Consider the following 17,951-nt stretch of genomic DNA (forward strand, 5'->3'; position numbering starts at 1 on the left):
ACTCATTGTTGGGGAGGCTTAAGAAATGGTCGGAAAGGGCAGAGGCTGCCCTCTGGGCCTGTTTTGACAGGTGCCAGGGGTTAGGAGTGAGTTAGGACAAAGTTCACCAGTTGGAGAAGTTTCTGTGCTTGACGACCAGTACATGATGCCTGGAAACTTAACACACATTGGGGTCAATGTACTGCGTATGTAGTGTTAGGTCGGAGTCGCTCAAGAAACCAGACGGATGCAGTGAGCTAAGGAGCAGGGTTTATTAGCCGGGAATAATAGGAAAAGTGGAGCCAACCTAGGGAGGTTAGGGCTTGCTTGGTTACTCTTAGGGCAGGGTTTTTAAGCACAGAAACCCACGAAGGGTAACTGGTTGGGGTATCAGAGTCTGATTGGCTAGAGCCAGTGGCTGGGTGCCATTTCTGCTGACCATTGTTCTTGATACAGCCTGTCAGGCTCAAGTCAAAGCTGCATCCTGTTATGCAGGATAGGCTGACCCCAGACCCCAATTTTAGCCGGGCATCTGTGTGTCCTGGGTAGCGTCGGCAGGCATTTTCCCAGGCTACAGTTTCCCATGGTACAGTTTTCTTGCCTGGTGATTTTGCATTCCTCCTAGGCCTACCTAGGTCTGTATCATATAGGAGTATGGAAACGCAGGTCAACAACCAAGCATTTGCCTGTAATGACCGTACACGGCCAGTTTGTCAGAACATTACGAGGTGTAAGTCAATTAGATTTTAATACACACTCAGTAGGGACACAGATCTGATGCTGTGTGCACTCTAAATAGAAGAAGAAAAGATAATGTCACCCAAAAGTAATATCTAGCAAAGGAAGCAGAATTAAATGTAAGCACACACAATAACAGTACATAGAAACGTGATGTACATGATCATTTGCTGTTGACAATGGCCCTTGTGGCTCAACATACAAAGACCCACTTCTTGAAAAAGAAACTGGAACATTTTTGGTTCTCCTTTACCTTGAAGGTGTAACAGTGTAACAGGTTGCAGCCGGGGTGGCGCGGGAGACAAATAGGGATTTGGAATGGGGTCCAGAACTCAAGGTGTCCAGGAAATATTAGAATGTCCTCACAACCCCCTCCCACACACACAGGTGTGGGTTGGGGGAAGGGACACACGGAGCAGGGCCATTGAGAGCTGTTTTGCATAGCCACAGCTTTGCAGCTAACCTCTGCATGGTCATTTAATATATCTATAACCTTTAACTGGTTGCATAGATATGTTAAATAGCTGTGGCCATGTTCTGAGCCAGGGGGATGGAAGTAACTTCCCCACCAAGATGTAACTGAGGGGCAGGTCCCCCGAGTTACAGTGCCTGAGTGGGAGCTTGGAGAAGATTGGCTCCATGACATGGGGCCATGCCTGCTCAGACTCACGATGGCAGCCCAGTGAAGCTGGAAGGATATGAGAGTGCGGGCAGGTGTAGCTGATTGTGGGAGGAGTTGGAAATGGGGCTGCAGAGGAAGACTGGCGTGGGGATTTAAACCCAGATGCGGCAGCCACTGAAGGGAGAACTATGTGGTTTTGGCAGAGTGGAGACTCCCACAGCCATTGAGCAGAGAGGACCACTTGGCTGGGGCAATAGAAGGGAGGACCTCATGGCTTTGCCAGAGTGGGGATCCCCACAGCTTTAGAAGGGGGAACCACCACCCGGCTTTAGCAGAGAACCGAGGGAGGCCTACCAGCCAAGCATGGATTACTGGGAAGAACCGGGGGCTGCCTGAGCCACGGACTTCTATTCCTTTTCCTGAGATACGGTACCCCAGACTGGGCAAAGGGGAAGGAAGGCCTGTGTGTGTTTGTGGGTGTTTTAAGGGACTTTGGGATTTTGATGAAGACAGTAGGTCACTCCTTTAAGTCTGTATAGCATTAAATAAACATTTCCTTTCCTCTTCACGAATCTCTGGCATTGAGAGACATCTTTCCTCTGGCGGCGGACATAATGAACCTGGGGGGTTCCTTTCAGTAATGGTATATCACCCCAGGCCCTCCTTGCCCCCTTGTTCTGTAACAACAGGACAGTGTGAGGAGAAAATGTCAATAATGCTTGTAGTTTGCTCAGGATCAGGGGGCTGGCTGGTAGCGAAGGGCATTCAAAATGGCCAGTCTCCCTCTGGTATGCTTCGTCGTTTGTGTTTCCTGACTTGTTCTTCCCCCTCAAGGTGAATTCGATAGCACACATGCATCTTAAATTTGCTTCAAATGTAAGACTCCAGAGGCAAAGACAGTGTCATTGTTCTCTTGCTGTAACTCTTCCTCGTGGAAGGGTTTGGCTCTGGATATACTGACTAACCAACGAGGGTGGACTAAACGCCACTGCATCTCGAGGAAATGCATTCTAGATGCTCACACTTCTTGACTTACACTATTTCACTGTTTCTAAAAGTTCTCTGCCCTCGGGTCCTAAATTTCTTGGATGGGGTGTAGAAGCATGGTGGCAGGGAGACCTGGCCTGGGTTCAACTTGGTGGAAGGTGCTGGAAGCTGAGGGAAGCTGAGGGAACCTGAGAACCCAGATGTGTCTGTGAGTGAGGAGAAAATAGTGTAAGATCAAAATCATCTGAGCAAATTTCTCCACAATTCACCCCGAAGCTGGCCCTGCTTTCAGTGCTGCAGAAGGTCTAGTCAGACACTGTGCCGCTGATCCCCCTTAGCACCCTGGCAGGGCACACTGAGTCCTCCCACCCAATAGGCCCGTGTCCCCTAAGCGGTTTTTCCCCCAGTCGGGCTCTAGCTTCCCTCAACTCAGTTGTATTTGTTTCCAAACCTGTGTATGTCAGCTGTCCTTGCAACTTTAATTTTGTCATTTTTTCCCAGATTTACTGAAGGATGATTGACAAATATAAATGGTATATATTTATGTTGCCCAATGGGATTTTTTTTGCCAAAAGCATACAAGATGATGTTTTTTATTTATTTATTTATTTGTTTTTAGAGAGGGAAGGGAAGGAGAAAGAGAGAGAGAGAGAGAGAGAGAGAGAGAGAGAGAGAGAGAAACATGAATGTGCGGTTGCTGGGGGCTGTGGCCTGCAACCCAGGCATGTGCCCTGCCTGGGAATCGAACCTGCGATGCTTTGGTTCCCAGCCCGCACTCAATCCACTGAGCTAAAGATGATGTTTAATATATGTATACATTGTGAGATGATTACCACAATCAAGTTCATTAACACATTGTTTACCTTTGTGTTCTTGTATTTCTGGTGAGGACACGGAAACTCTACCTCTTGACAAATTTCAAGTATACAATACTGACATTCTGTATTTTTTTAAAGACTTATTTATTCATTTACCTTTTAGAGAGGGAAGAGAGGGAGAAAGAGAGAGAGAGAGAGAAACACCAATGTGTGATTGCCCCTCAGATGGCCCGAAACCCAGGCATGTGCCCTGACTGGGAATCAAACCTGCGATGCTTTGGTTCACAGCCCAAGCTCAATCCACTGAGCTATGCCAGCCAGGGCCTCATTCTGTATTTTTATAAAAGCGACATGGGTGTGGTTGTTCTTGAACCACACAGGGGAGAACTTGAAACAGAGGCAAACTGTTCAAAGGTTCGGCGGAGCCTGTAGACGAACACTCACTCACTCGCCCCCCTGTGGATTCTGCTGGTCCCCAGGGAAGATGGAGGCAGAAGACGCAGCCCTCTGGGGCTCTGCTGACCTGAGCATTTCTGAGACCCACCAGGAGGGAGCTCGGTCACGTACCCTGGAACCCAAAGCTGACAATCAGATTCTGAGCCCCAAATTTTTAACGCTGGAGGAAATAAAATGATCTGTTGGATCTTGCAACAACAGAAAAGTAACTGTTGTTCAGCTTACCAATTGAAGAGCATTTCTGTTCATTAAAATGACTCAAACTAATTAATTCAGAGATATTAATTGGAAACACTCAAAGGGGAAATGTCTGTTTGTATTATATGAAAAAATGCAAAGCAGCAAAATATTTAGGATATTAATCCAAAACTCTAGCAGATCAATATTAGGGAATATTTCAGCGAGATGGCATGGTGTTTCTTAAAGAAATTGGCATAAGGGTTTTTATCCCCACATTTACTGTTAAATATAAAAATTATATAACAAAGCAATGAATACTGGAAAGTCATTCTGGGTTTAATTTTATTTTACGTGGATGTGAAATAAATGAAGTGTGATGTGATAATTCAATGCTATGTATTGTGGAAAAGGAAAATTTGACCTTGGTAGAAAGACTCTTTGGTATTTAAACATGATTACTAAAATATGACTATGCCATAGATATTGTACTTGGCTTTTAAGTACCCCAAGGTTAGCTCGCTACTTACATCCCTTTCATTGTGAAAGTGCCCTTGAAATTCAGAATGGAAATGTTCTTTTAAGATGGTCATCAATTCCTGGGAGGTGTGCAGAACTGCTAGTGCTCCAATGTACCCTTGCTCTTGGTACACAGGGGTGTTGTCAGAACAAAGAGTAATTCTCAATTCAACTGACTGCGCCGCGCAACTGTACTCCGGCATTGTTTCAGAAATTGTCTCTGCACTGGAAGGATGAAACAAAGTCATTGGGGATGGGGCTCAGACACCTTCAGGAGAGGATGTTGTTGCTGTGTTCTACAGCTTTATCTTCCTCCTTGTTGGTCTGTCTGCCTTTGGCCATCCCTCCTACCCGCTCATCATGCCAGCGAACAGACAACCTCGGAGAGTAAGGATATTGCATGTTCACTAGTTAATGTACTTGGGGTTGCTCATCCGGACACCACAAATCTAACCACTCAGGGGTTTCCATCTCATGTTTTCAGCCCAGAAGAACTATTGCTTCTACTTCGGTGTGCATATCACATAGAATAGGGCCTGATGCTCTGTGTCCTGGTGCCATTTGGGCCAATCTGCATTGAATCGGACAATGTTAGTCACTTTCAAGTGCTGCTTTCTGAAGCTTGCACGTGGGTAGTTATTACGCAGTGTAGTTGAAATGGTTCCTTCCGGTACGGGCTAGCCCAATGGGGAACTACTACGTGTCACGTAAGTGGAACATAAAACTCATGGCACTGGCTCTCTTTCTGAAAGACTGGTTTGAAATTGAGGTGATTCATGAATTCAACATTTACTGAGTGCCTCCTCTGCATCAGGCTGTGAAAAATGATACAAACAGAGACACTCTAACATGGAGCCAGGGCAGCCATCCCAGAGGACCTGCCCTGTCCCTCTCAAACTTTTAGAACACTTCAGCTAGGCTGATGACCTTTGCCCGGGGCCAGACTGACGTCATCTTGCAGACGACTGCTTGTAGAGCTAACAGCAAAGCAAACTTCCCAGGGACAAGGACCAAAAACTAAGGACATTCTTTAGAATTAGCTCCAGCAGCTTTAGTTAAAGAATAACTGAGCTTATGTGTACCGATAGAAATTCTTTCCTCCTGTTTCTGTAATTGTGCCCCTTCCCTTTCTCGTCAATGCCCCTCACCTCCACCTCCTAACTGGAACACTATTTGGGGCGCTGCCTTAATCCATGTCTCCCGAAAAGCGGTTCCTTGGATCTCAGATAAATGCTCATTGCTTCTCACTTTGGTTTTTCCTTTTCATGTTAACAAGGCCATGAGCTAAGCTCTGAGGATTTGTAAAATGCCTGATAGTTGCAGCATCTCAGGATCACACGTTTGCTTTATGCAAATTAATCATCCAGCTGGGAAACAGACACCCACGCAAGGAAGAGGACTGGTGGGAGTGGCGTGAAAGAGGTGCCCACAAGAGCCCGGAGGAGGGCGGGACATTGGGGCTGGGCCTTTGTATCCAAGTATTTTTGTGGATATTTGTGGGGTTTTTAAAATTTTTTTTGGATAATACCTAGGAATGAAAGCTAGTCAAGGGGTAATTGTATTAGAAAGTGTCATGTTGTTTTCCATGGGGCTGTACCATGTTCCATTCCCACCAGCAGGGTGTGAGTTCCATGTGCTCCACAACCTAACCGACACTTGGTATTGTCAGACTTCCTAATTTTACCCATTCTCACGGGTATAGCGGTGTCTCACTGTGGTTTGAGTTACATTTCCCTAATAACTAATTATTAGTTATATGTTATTATATGGTATATGTAAGTATATACTATTATATTTAATAAATATCATTACATAGCTATCATATATGTGTACTAGTTATATATTATTTTATAGTTTATATGTTGAACAACTTCTCATACGCTCATCAGGTTTTTGGATAGCCTGTTTTGTAAGGTGTCTGTTCAAATCTTTTGTCCATCTTTACATTGTTTTTTTGTTGTTGTTTTCTTTTATTGATTTGGAAACATTCATTATGTATGCTGGATACAAATTCTTTGTTAAATGTATGTATATTGCAAATATATTTTCCCTGAAATGAATGTTGTTTTATACTTGGTAAGGAAGTGTCAGGATTGCATTTAGGCACATGCTGTTCATACAGATAGGATAAATTCAATAGATTTTACTACCTGACTACCCCAACGTGCCTATATAGGCCATAAATGAAGTTAATGAATGTCTGATGTGTGATAGGACAACTGAGTTTTAATCATGTGCTTGTTGGCTCCTCAATCATGTATGTAGTAAGTGTTGAACATGCATTTATTGAATGAACTAGGAAGAAAGGTGCTATCTTTTTTTTTTAAAAAAATATTTATTTATTTTTTTTTTAGAGAGGGAAGGGTGGGAGAAAGAGAGAGAGAAACATCAATGTGTGGTTGCCAGGGGCCATGGCCTGCAACCCAGGCATGTGCCCTGACTGGGAATCGAACCTGCGATGCTTTGGTTCGCAGCCCACACTCAATCCACTGAGCTATGCCAGCCAGGGCCGAAAGGTGCTTTCTTAAAATGAAATTTACTTTAGGCCTCCTAAATGAAAAGTTCAATCAGAGCAGACATATTCTTGAAATTATTTTTCAATTATATCATTCATTTATTTGTTCAACAAATACTTAAGGGCCTGCAAAGTACAGAGCACTTTTGGTAAACTCTGGGGGGGATATAAAAAAACATAAAAACAATGATTTTCTTTGAATAGCACCTCACAATTGATAACATGGCCTCAGATACTGTATTTGAACTTGAAATACAGGTTCTCAAATTCTGCATTGCTTATTCATTACTTATTTTTGAAAAATCTATCATGTGCCAGCTCTGTGGCAGAATAAAAGTTTTGGAACAAGATGGACAGTAAATGATACATTTGTGAGTGGGAAGTGCCCTGAACCCATAATCTCTCCGTCCCTGTGACAGCATTCACCACCTGCCTCCATGACACTTGTGAACTTTGGACAAACTTTGTTTGCTTTCATTTTACTTATTTTTTAAAGTAGGGAATACCATCACATGGCTCCAAAATCAAAATGGTATTACAAAGTATAATTTGAGAAGTCTTGCATCTGTGGGTTGGTCTGCCCCAAACTCCAGTTTGTCCATGGTGTCACTCCTTTTTGATACATGGGGTTGACCAAAAAGTTCATTTACATTTTTTCCCATACAATGGCTCTAGTAGCAGTTGTTTGTCTTTAACGTCATTCAAAAGAATCTTGTTAGACTGTATTGTGACAGCTGTCCCATCAGTGTGCATTTAAGGAAAACTTACCAAAATTGGTGAATTTTTGTGCAGCCATTTTAATATTGAAGATGGGAGAAGAGAAGCAACATTTTTGGTGTATTATGCTTTATTATTTCAAGAAAGGTCAAAATGCAGCTGAAACACAACTTATTTGTTCAGTGCATGGAGAAGGGGCTGTAACTAATGAAATGTGTCAAAAATGTTTTGCAAGGTTTCTTGGTGCTATTGATGTTTTTGCCAAATAATTCTCTGTTATGGGGCTACCTTATGCACTAGAAGATGTTTAGCAGCACCTCCGGCCTCTGCCCACTAGAAGCCTATAGTGGGAGATAGCCAACATACTCAAAATATCCAAATCAAGAAAGTTACTGGTGAAAATGAAAAAAGTGTCTTTTACTTTATGGAAAAAACTAAACGGACTTTTTGGTCAACCCAATAGCTTCTTGTGTATCCTTGCAGTGTTTCCTTATGGAAATATGCACAAATATATATGTGTGTTCTTAATTCTCCCTCACTCTTACATAAGAGCCAACATGTTACATACGGTTATATAAATGAGTAAAACGTAGCTTCTACATATTGGTCTCCATGTTGTTTACTTCTTTGCAGCAGGTTAGAATCATGAGCTCCAAGCTCGCCAGTGTCAAACTCAAATTCTCACACGACCAATTGCTTTAAATATAGTTCAGATGAGCTTATTTTTAGCCATTTAGAACCTACCTGCTTTGCATACCCAGTGGAGCTGCACCCAGCCTTTGCTCACCATAGGTAATATGCTGGTGCCTTTGGAGGTCTCTGACCCAGAGACCCCCCACTTTGCTGCTATATGATGTCACCTAGACACATGAGCCCTCTTCCCTTGCCTGGCTTTCATATTCTTGCCAATATTCTCTGGGGGCTGGGCCCGCTTGGCCCACCCACAGTGGCAGGCCAGAATTCTCTGAGAATGGACACACCCATCCTTTGAGGATGATTGGTTGAGGATGAAGTCAACCAATGCCTGAAGAGAGATGGTGTTTACATAGCCCAGCAAGCTCATCCCCTGGAGGCACGCCCCAAGGCACAGTAGTGGTCCACACTGAGAGACCATCTGGGATGCAACTCCTGCTGCGCACTGTGCCGTGGCTTGATCACGCACCCTTTACTGGCTTCCCGTCTTTCCTACCCCCTTACTGGAGTTCCTTGAATGACCTCCAAAATACAACTTGCCCTTTCTCAGGGTCTTCTTCTGGGGGCACCTAAACAAAGACAGTAGCCTTCTTTTGCAAATGAAGAGAAGTAAGGCGCTAAGAAAATAAGTGAAGTGCTCATGGCAGAACCCAGTAAGTGTGGAAGCTCCATCCTCTGGCGTCTACAAATGTGCTGTTCTGGAACATGGAGTCTGTCTTCATGAGCAATGAAGACAACCATTGAGACATAGGAGAACAGTACAGGAGCAAGAATGAAAAGAAACCTGTATCTCAGAGTCAGGACAAGGGTATATAAAATAAATGGTAAATAAACGAAGCAGTTCTTACCCACATGCTGACTCTGTGCCAGGCATTGTTTTAAGGGCTTATAGTGTGGTGATTCATTGAACGCGGACCCTATAAGGCAGGTGCATTATCATCAGCTCTTGTTCACAGATGAAGAAAATAAAACACAGAGAGTTTATGTAACTTGCCAAAGGTCACGCTCACCGGAGTCTGACTTCTGGATTTCTGCTCGTTGCCATCAAACTACACTGCCTCTGGAAAAGTGCCAGAGAAATTCTAAAAGTGACAGATTCCTGTTGGCTTTTGGCAGTGTGGGTCTTGAAAATCAAGATGGGATTATGCCTAATTAAGAACTAATTCTTCCTAGGACCATCAAAAAACTCACTCATGTCAGCTATGATTTTTTCAGAGGCAAAAACTAAATACCCAAGGAAAAATGCCAAACAACAGGGGGTTACTAATAAGCCTCACAAAATAAGACATCTGGATGCAAGAGGTTCCCAATGTGGTTCATTCGGAAGTTAAATGACATCAGAGCAGCAGTGATTCATATATTCATTCTTTGTTTTCCACCCAATTCCATCTTCTTTTGTGGTTGTGGTTCTCTTGGGTCTTCATTGTGGTCTTTCAAAGGTTACCCTAGTTCCAAGTACCAAGTATTGTCAGAAAGGGAGGGAGAAAATTGGTCCCAGAACCCCCCCAGAATACATCCCTTTTGGTCCCATTGGCCAGGGTTGGGTCACATGATATCAATGCAGGGGGAGCTGGGAAAGTGAGTCTCTGCCTCGTCTCATGGAAGGCAGGTAGGTTCTGCTGGAAACCAAAAAGTGGCCAGAAACTGGCAGGAAGAAGCTGCCGATTGTGATGCCCCATTGTTTCTATCTCATGTCCGAACCTGCCTTCTTTGGCTATGTTGAGATTTGGAAAAGCCAGAACCCAACTGCTACATAAGACGGCCAGGGGCAAACAATTTGGGATGGTGCTCAGGAGCAGGGTCAGACACCGCACCATCTAATGATGCCATATTCCACTGGACATGGCGGAAGTTAGGACCGGAAGCAGTCAGTGTTCTGAACCAAGAGGCACCAGGTTGACCATATTAGGAGGCCTCAGAGATTGGCTACAAAAGCCAGGCCTGAGGCAGAAGTGGGATTGCTGAACTCAGCCAATCAGTGGATGTTCAGTGAGTGTTTTCCCTGTTTAAGGCAGTGAATTAATACTGTGGGGTGGGGAGGGAGGGAGGGAGACAGGGATATGATATATCAGGTGTGCATCCCAACCTCAAGAAAGACATGAAAATCTAATAATAGTCAACATGAACCGACCACTTACTCTCTGCAAAGCCTGTTTAAAGCAATTTGCATTGTTCTAGACACTAAAATGTGTATATGATCCTCAGAGTAACTCTATGAGACACATTATATTTATTAGCCCCATTTACCGATATGGAAACTTGAGAGCAAGAAGGAGATTGAAGCACGGAGTGCTTAAGCGACCTGGAGATTAAGCTACTCAGTATTTGTTGAATGCTTTTATAAAGTAAACACCCAGTTAAGAATTGAAAACAGTGTCTGTAAACTCAAACAAGGAATGGGAATGATACCAAGGCACGTGTTCAAATTGACTTTTGAAGAGAGGTTGACACTTGGCCCCAAACAGGTAGGCAGAGAAATCAGCCACCAGCGTGGTACAACAGACAGGGTTCTCCAAGTTTCTGAGACTGTTATGAGGAGCTGAAAACGTGGAGCCTACTGTTCGAAGGTCATTGTATACAAATGGACAGTTTCACATAATCCGAGTAGCCAGGAAGCCAGAGAGATCTTCAAAACATTCAAGAGTATAGCAAATCCTGCTGCCCAGCCTCCAAGAACCATCCCCAGAATTCCAATGTGACAGAACGAGAAATTCAAAGTAGCTTTCAGAGATCCTGAGAGGCCTCAGTGTTGAGTTTTACAGCTATGGACGAGGTCAGAGTGGCAGTGCCGCAGAGGCGCCCCGAGCAGCATTTAAGCTTTTCCTCCAGATTTAGGGTGATCATGTAACAGGGTGCAGCCAAGAGGGGAGCCCCAAATAGGGATTTGTAATAGGGTCCAGAAGATCTTGGAGATCATTGGCTCCACACCGCAGGGCCACACCAGCCCAGAATGCGGGCAGCTATGGCCAATTGTGGGAGGAGCAGGAAATGGGGCTGCAGAGAAAGACTGGCGCTGGGATTTAAATGGAGGCACAGCAGCCATTGGGTGTCTCTCTTTTGGGGATCACGCATCTGTTTAGGACCACACGGCTTTGGTGTCTTGGATGGGACCATGTGGCTTGGGTGAGAGACAGGACCATGAGGCTTTGGAAGTGCTCCCTTTTGCCACGTGGAGGGTGCCAGGAGGACTGTGTGCATTTGTGGGGAACTTTAGTTTGTGTTATTTCAAATGAATAATAAATCCCTTTCCTTTTCACTGAATCTTGGGCATTGAGAGATGTCTTTCCTCTGGCGGCGGACATAACAAACCTGGGGGGTCCCTTTCAGGTAATAATATTTTACCTCGGCTGCCCTTGCCCCCCGCCCTTTTGGACTGTAACAACCTGTTCATCCCATCTCTCCAGGGTGTCTCCCTGCTTTGGCACTGAAAGAGGTTTCCACACTTGGGAAACCTCTCAGCCCCGGGCAAACCTGAGTGCTGGCTTCAGGTGACAGACATGCACAATCTAGGTTACCCTGACTGCCCAAGTGATGGCTAATGGCGAAGGAACATTTAGAGAGAGATTGGAGAGAGGGAGTTTGCCCCTGTCTCAATAATAAATTCCCATAGCAAAACTGTCTGCATTCAGAATAAAAGAGTTTCTAATTCTCGGTTTGCTAATGGCACAGCCCCCAAGCTGTCCAAAATGGTAGCCGCTAGCTACCGGCGGTTACTGAGCACTTGAAATGTACAGGTCTGAACTGAGACACGCTGGGGGACATCCAGAGTAAAACAACTGCTTCATTCAAAGACTTACTACCAAAAAAAAAAAATGTAAAGTTTCTCATTAATACAGGGTGGGGCAAAAGTAGGTTTACAGTTGTGAGTATGTGAAATACAGATTTTATTTTATTTTTAAAAATATTTTATTTATTTTTAGAGAGGGGAAGGGAGGGAGAAAGAGAGAGAGAGAAACATCAATGTGCGGTTGTTGGGGGTCATGGCCTGCAACCCAGGCATATACCCTGACTGGGAATTGAACCTGCAACACTTTGGTTCTCAGTCTGTGCTCAATCCACTGAGCTATGCCAGCCAGGACCAGAGTTTATTCTTGTATTATGATTTATTGATTATTGTATTCTTTTTCATATACACAACTGTAAGCCTGCTTTTGCCCCACTGCATGCTTTATATTGATTACATGTTGAAATGATAATATTTTAGATATTTTAGATATTTTGGGTTAACATAAATATTATCAGAATTGATTTCAGCTGTTTCTTTTTCCTTTCAATGTGGCAGTTAATTTTTAATTACATGTATGGTCCACACTGTATTTCTCTTGGGCAATGCTTTTGTAAAAAGATAACTCTAGGGAGAGTATTTCTATTAAGAGGGATTCTGTTTGTTTGATCGCTGTTGTTGACAAAACCAAGTTAGACATGCATTAGTTAAAATTTCACGAATCATGCATTGATGCATGATTCAAAGGCCTTGAAGGAGGTTCGCAGTGGGAACTGCATGGCCTTGTAGGCGTTGCCTTGGAGCTGTGTAAGGCAGAAGTGCTGCCCAGAACATACTCATGCTTTCTTGTGACCAGTGACTGCAGGCCAAGCTATGCTGCATATAAAAATAACACTGATGAGTTTCATTATTCTGAATTCATGGCCAAATGGGCTGTGTGCTCTTTCCATATAGTTTGAATTTTTTACGACCAGAAGATACGAAACACATTTTTTTAAAAAAACAGTAACTGATGCAATCCAAGTCACTTTTTGAAATGGAGGGGTACGAAGAAACTTGGTCTCTCCAAAGATGGTAATGATGGTAATGCATTCTGTTTATATAAAGTTTTACATTATCCAAGTTCTTTACAGTTTTTTCCTTTGTTATTTTCATTTGAATATGGCTCGTGGTTCCCATGAGGCAATCTGAGTTGTCGTTTTGTGCATATTTTATGGGTCTTCTTAATCCTGCTTAGTGTTCTTTTGGCTACACCAGAGGTGTGATAAGTCACATTCTATCCACCCACAAAAGCCAATCAGGCACTTCTCTTCACAATGCAGTACTGAAATGAGCCATGGAGTGAGTACTTAGAATGCCACGGTAATGGGCAAATGCTACAAATCAGGATTATTTATGTATTTGTTTTCTGGAGAGCCAGTTACTAAACACTTAATAGCACACTACTAGGTATACAGCCAAAATCAGAGAGCTTCACAATCAGAAGAGTTAGAAAACATGAACAAATACACAAATTCTCTGTGTTCAAGAACGAGATTCCAGAGAGACGTGAGTCTTTTAAAGTGAAATGAGCCGTGCTACTTTCAGTTTGTGCATTGTGAGAAAATGCTGATGCTCCTTCTTTTTTTAAAGATTTTATTTATTTATTTTTAGAGAGGGAATGGAGGGAGAAAGAGAGAGAGAGGGAGAGAGACATCAATGTGCGGTTGCTGGGGGCCGTGGCCTGCAACCCAGGCACGTACCCTGACTGGGAATCGAACCTGCAACACTTCGGTTCGCAGCCTGTGCTCAATCCACTGAGCTACACCAGCCAGACTCCTTTACCTAGAGAAGGCAAGGTCAAAATCATTGAAACGTGAGCTAGCACTCCTGCAGGAAACCTGGAAATCACCCTCCCAGCCCTAGCACCATTTTTTGCTTCTGTCTTTCTGTTCCTTCTTCACCTCTCTCTCTCTCCCTCTCCCTCTCCCTCTCCCTCTCCCTCTCCCTCTCTCTCTCTCTCTCTCTCCACCCCGCCTCCCCCACAACCCCGTTTCTCCCATTCTATTCTTTTCTCTGTTTATCTTGTTCTGCCTTTGTGAGTGTGTCTTACAGGGGAGGAAACATAATTTTTTGAGTTCTTTGCTGAGATTCCTGTAATAAAAAGTAGCTTAACAATAGAAAAACAAACAAAAGTTTATTAACACATATACTTCATATATATATATATGGGAACCCCCAGGGAAAATTGAGAAATGTCCTGAGGTGGCTTAGAATTCAGGTTTAGATACCTTCTTAATGCAGAAAGGCGGGGAGGGAGGCAGGCCTCTTAGGGGACAGGAAACACTTTTTTTTTAAAGATCTATTTATTTATTTTTAGTGAGGGAATGGAGGGAGAAAGAGAGAGAGAGAGAGAGAGAGAGAAACATCCATGTGCAGTTGCTGGGGGCCGTGGCCTGCAACCCAGGCATGTGCCCTGGCTGGGAATCGAACCTGCGATGCTTTGGTTCACAGCCCATGCTCAATCCACTGAGCTATGCCAGTCAGGAGAAAATACTTTTAAGGAAAGAAGAACAGGCCCTTAGAAGAGTAAGTGGGAGGTTAGATAGTTTGTGACAAAGTTTATCCGGATGAGGTGTCAACTTCTAGTCTTCTCTCCTGTGACAAGAGTCGGTCTTCTGTGGTTGATGGCATTCCTGGGACAGGGGTTTATGACCACTGTGTTCTTTTGGAGGATTTGTGTTGAGGCAGATAAGGAAAGTTCAGGGAAAGTCTCCCCTGCATTTGCTATTTTTTTCAAGTGCCTACAGCTCAAAAGAATCAATATACCAAAGCAGCAAATTTGGGGGAGTGGCTTGTTCTGAACTCCTAGGGTCATATTTTGGTGGCATATCCCGCTGCCCTTCGGTCTCTGTCATACCTACACAAACCCACACACCATTTGTACTACATAGGTCAGTATGGGATAGAGCTAGAAGCTCAAGAAACCAAATGATACCAACACAATGCCTTCATCCAGTAGAGCCTGGGATGAAATGCTTCATTTTCTTTTTTTTTTTTTTTGAGATTTTATTTATTTATTTTTAGAGAGGGAAGGGAGGGAGAGAGAGAGAGAAACATCAATGTGCAGTTGCTGGGGGCCATGGCCTGCAACCCAGGCATGTGCCCTGACTGGGAATCGAACCTGCGACACTTTGGTTCGCAGCCCACGCTCAATCCACTGAGCTACGCCAGCCAGGATGAAATGCTTCATTTTCTTCAATGGAAAACCAGCCAAGCACTGAATTCACTGGTGAGGGGGAAATCTTTGAAACCAGTAAAGAAAGGAGATATTAGAGGTTAAATACATATATATATGTGGTATATATATATACACACACACACACACACACACATACATTATATATATATACACACACACACCCCTCTAAAAGAAAATCACTTCAATCGCCCATGGTTGTGTCATATCAAATCAAGCCCACATTTTCTCAATTACTTCATTATTTCTCTACAAGAGAGCCAGATGAGATAATCACATGATTTTCAGATTGTGCTTACTAACTAAAGTTTCGTGGCAGACACTTGAAAAGAGCTTCCCTAAGACAAACTACTCTAAATGAGAGCCTTTTGGGGGTCATTTTCTTTCAGTCATCCCCACCCTTCCCACACATCAGTGAACGAAGCAAAATGTTTCCCAGATGGTTCCAACTCCGAACCTCGGTTAATTCTCAAGTTCACATATTAGAGAGCGTAGAAATCAGTTGGTGGTGGGAAAAAAAAAAAATGAACCAAGATCCAGAGGTCTCAAACTGGATGCCATCAGTCCATAAAAGTATGGCCAAATGTTTTATTACAAGGCGTTTTTTAAAAGCTAACAGGGAGAAATCAGGAGATATTTGGTTAAAAAAATACAGATTTGGGGGTTTTCTTCGAGCGTCAGAAACTGACTCAGAGGATAGGTGCTTCCTTGAAGAAAAAGTAGGCAGAGCTTCTGCCATTGCCTTGGAGACTTTGAAGTGTGCAGCCCTGCAACAGAACAAAAAACTGGTAAGAGCTAAATGAGTAAGTCACATCGTGTGGAGCTTTGGAGTCTCAAAACCTGCAATGTTCAGTAGCTTTTGTTCCCAATGGGCGCCCTAACCCAGCCATGATCCAGAATTATGGTTCCAGGTCCACTGCCGCCATGTTTCCTTCTGAAATCAAAGATTCTGCAAGCCAAAAGCTCTCTTATAACTCCTTTGCTGGCAACACATGATGTGAACTGATGGAAGGCTGTTTATTGTGTGGGGTTTTTTTCCCCCACTTTGTGTGAACATTCATGCACATAGCTGCAGAAATAGGAATGCATGTAAGTCTCTGGTGTTGCCCCTGACCCTGCTGGTGGTGTTTGGTAATCTACAACACAGGCAACCACCTTACTTTTAAAAAACCCAAATCCTGCGGTCTGACCATAGCTAGCCTTGAAAGTAAGCACTTGGAACGGTGTCATCATTGGGAAGCACTAGCTAAGTGATTGCTATTAAACAATTAGAGTCACACTGTTACCAATCTTTAAGAAGTTCACAAAAGGAGAACAGGAATCAGAAACGTAAAATGACAGTACTGTGGCTGGCAGTGGAATACAAGTGTTGGCCAATGGTGGCTCCTTGGCGGCAAAAAGAGGGGAAGAGTTTTAAGCATAAGGTAGTCTAATATCCCATTTTCAGTTGCTTGCTACACTGGTCTGTGATGTAATCAACACCCATACACATACCATTGTTGCCCAGAGCATTTAGTAAAGTCTATTATAAACAGAGGCTGAAGTTGGGGGTACTGCTTGAATGGAAAAGGGAGCAAGACCACCCAGTGCAGAAAACAGTGGCCATGAACTTGGAGGGGTGAACAGCAGAGAGAGTCCATGGATTCAGCAGAGCCAGGAGTGGGAAAAGGGAGGGACACTGGGCTTCCAAAATTATATGTGAATTTTCACTTCAGCCTTATGAAGCAGGCTGGAAACTCCAGGGACTTCCGGTGCTGACACTTGGGTTGTCCATGAAAATAGCATCGTTTCAGAATCAATGTCAGCATGTGTGTAAAAACTTGAATATTTCCGCCCTGGCTGGCGTAGCTCAGTGGATTGAGCATGGGCTTCGAACCAAAGTGTCGCAGGTTCGATTCCCAGTCAAGGCACATGCCTGGGTTGCAGGCCACAGCCCCCAGCCACCACATACTGATGTTTCTCTCTCTCTTTCTCCCTCCCTTCCCTCTCTAAAAATAAATAAATAAAATCTTTTTAAAAAATTCTTCCTCAAGATCAACATCCATCCATTCATTGGTTTATGTAGCAAGAATTCAGCACTGGTTTCATGGAACTTACAGTTTCTTGAGGGAGTCAAGGAGCTGATCTAGACCGGGGGTTGGGGGAGGGGGTTGGGCTAGGCTTGCTTAAGGAAATGACATGTGAACCGAGCTATGGAGAGCAACCAGGAAAAAGGGAAGAGGATTCCAGGCACAGGGAAGACTGTGTGCTTACACAGGCCCCGCAGCGGACAGCAGAACAGCATGACTAGGAACTGAGCGGTCAGTGTGGTCTGGACCCAGAGTGCAGGACACTGAAGAAATAGGAGCCAGCACCACTGGGTCTTACCATCCTGCTGAGGATTACCATAAATGCGAGTGCTCGAACGTTCCACAAAAGGGAACCCAGCTGTAACACACGTACAGTTACCCAACAGCACTGCTCACTCTGGAAGGAAGAGTTTATAGAGAATAGAAACTCACACCGTGTATTTGTTTTCTGTATAATTACCACCGATTTGCTTTCCTCCTTGGCTGAACGGAGATTCTAGGTCATTATTATCAAACTTACTCTAAAAATGTTCTGTTTAATTCTAGCGTGTTACAAATGCTCGGTAGGAAAAAGGTTTAAAAGCCACTTAACATCCTTTTAAGAGCCAAATGGCCCCGAGCAGAGTAAAATTATAGACCCTAGCAAAACGGACTCCATGTTAATTGCCTATTGATCAAGGGAGAGAAAGAGAATTACAC

General features: G+C 43.8%; 2 long non-coding RNA genes across 2 annotated transcripts; one reads left to right on the forward strand and one right to left on the reverse strand.

Moving 5' to 3' along the window:
* Positions 1-238: 238 nt before the first annotated feature.
* LOC118498404 lies at positions 239-2,314 on the reverse strand. Its single transcript, XR_004900889.1, has 3 exons — positions 2,301-2,314; positions 434-436; positions 239-301 (listed from the first exon to the last, which is right to left on the reverse strand). It is a non-coding gene; the product is annotated as an uncharacterized LOC118498404 (long non-coding RNA).
* Positions 437-16,389, forward strand: LOC118498403. Its single transcript, XR_004900888.1, has 4 exons — positions 437-618; positions 1,799-1,802; positions 5,692-5,698; positions 16,379-16,389. It is a non-coding gene; the product is annotated as an uncharacterized LOC118498403 (long non-coding RNA).
* Positions 16,390-17,951: the final 1,562 nt, after the last annotated feature.

Source organism: Phyllostomus discolor, chromosome X, assembly GCF_004126475.2.
Source record: "Phyllostomus discolor isolate MPI-MPIP mPhyDis1 chromosome X, mPhyDis1.pri.v3, whole genome shotgun sequence".
NCBI classification, from domain to species: Eukaryota; Metazoa; Chordata; class Mammalia; order Chiroptera; family Phyllostomidae; genus Phyllostomus; species Phyllostomus discolor.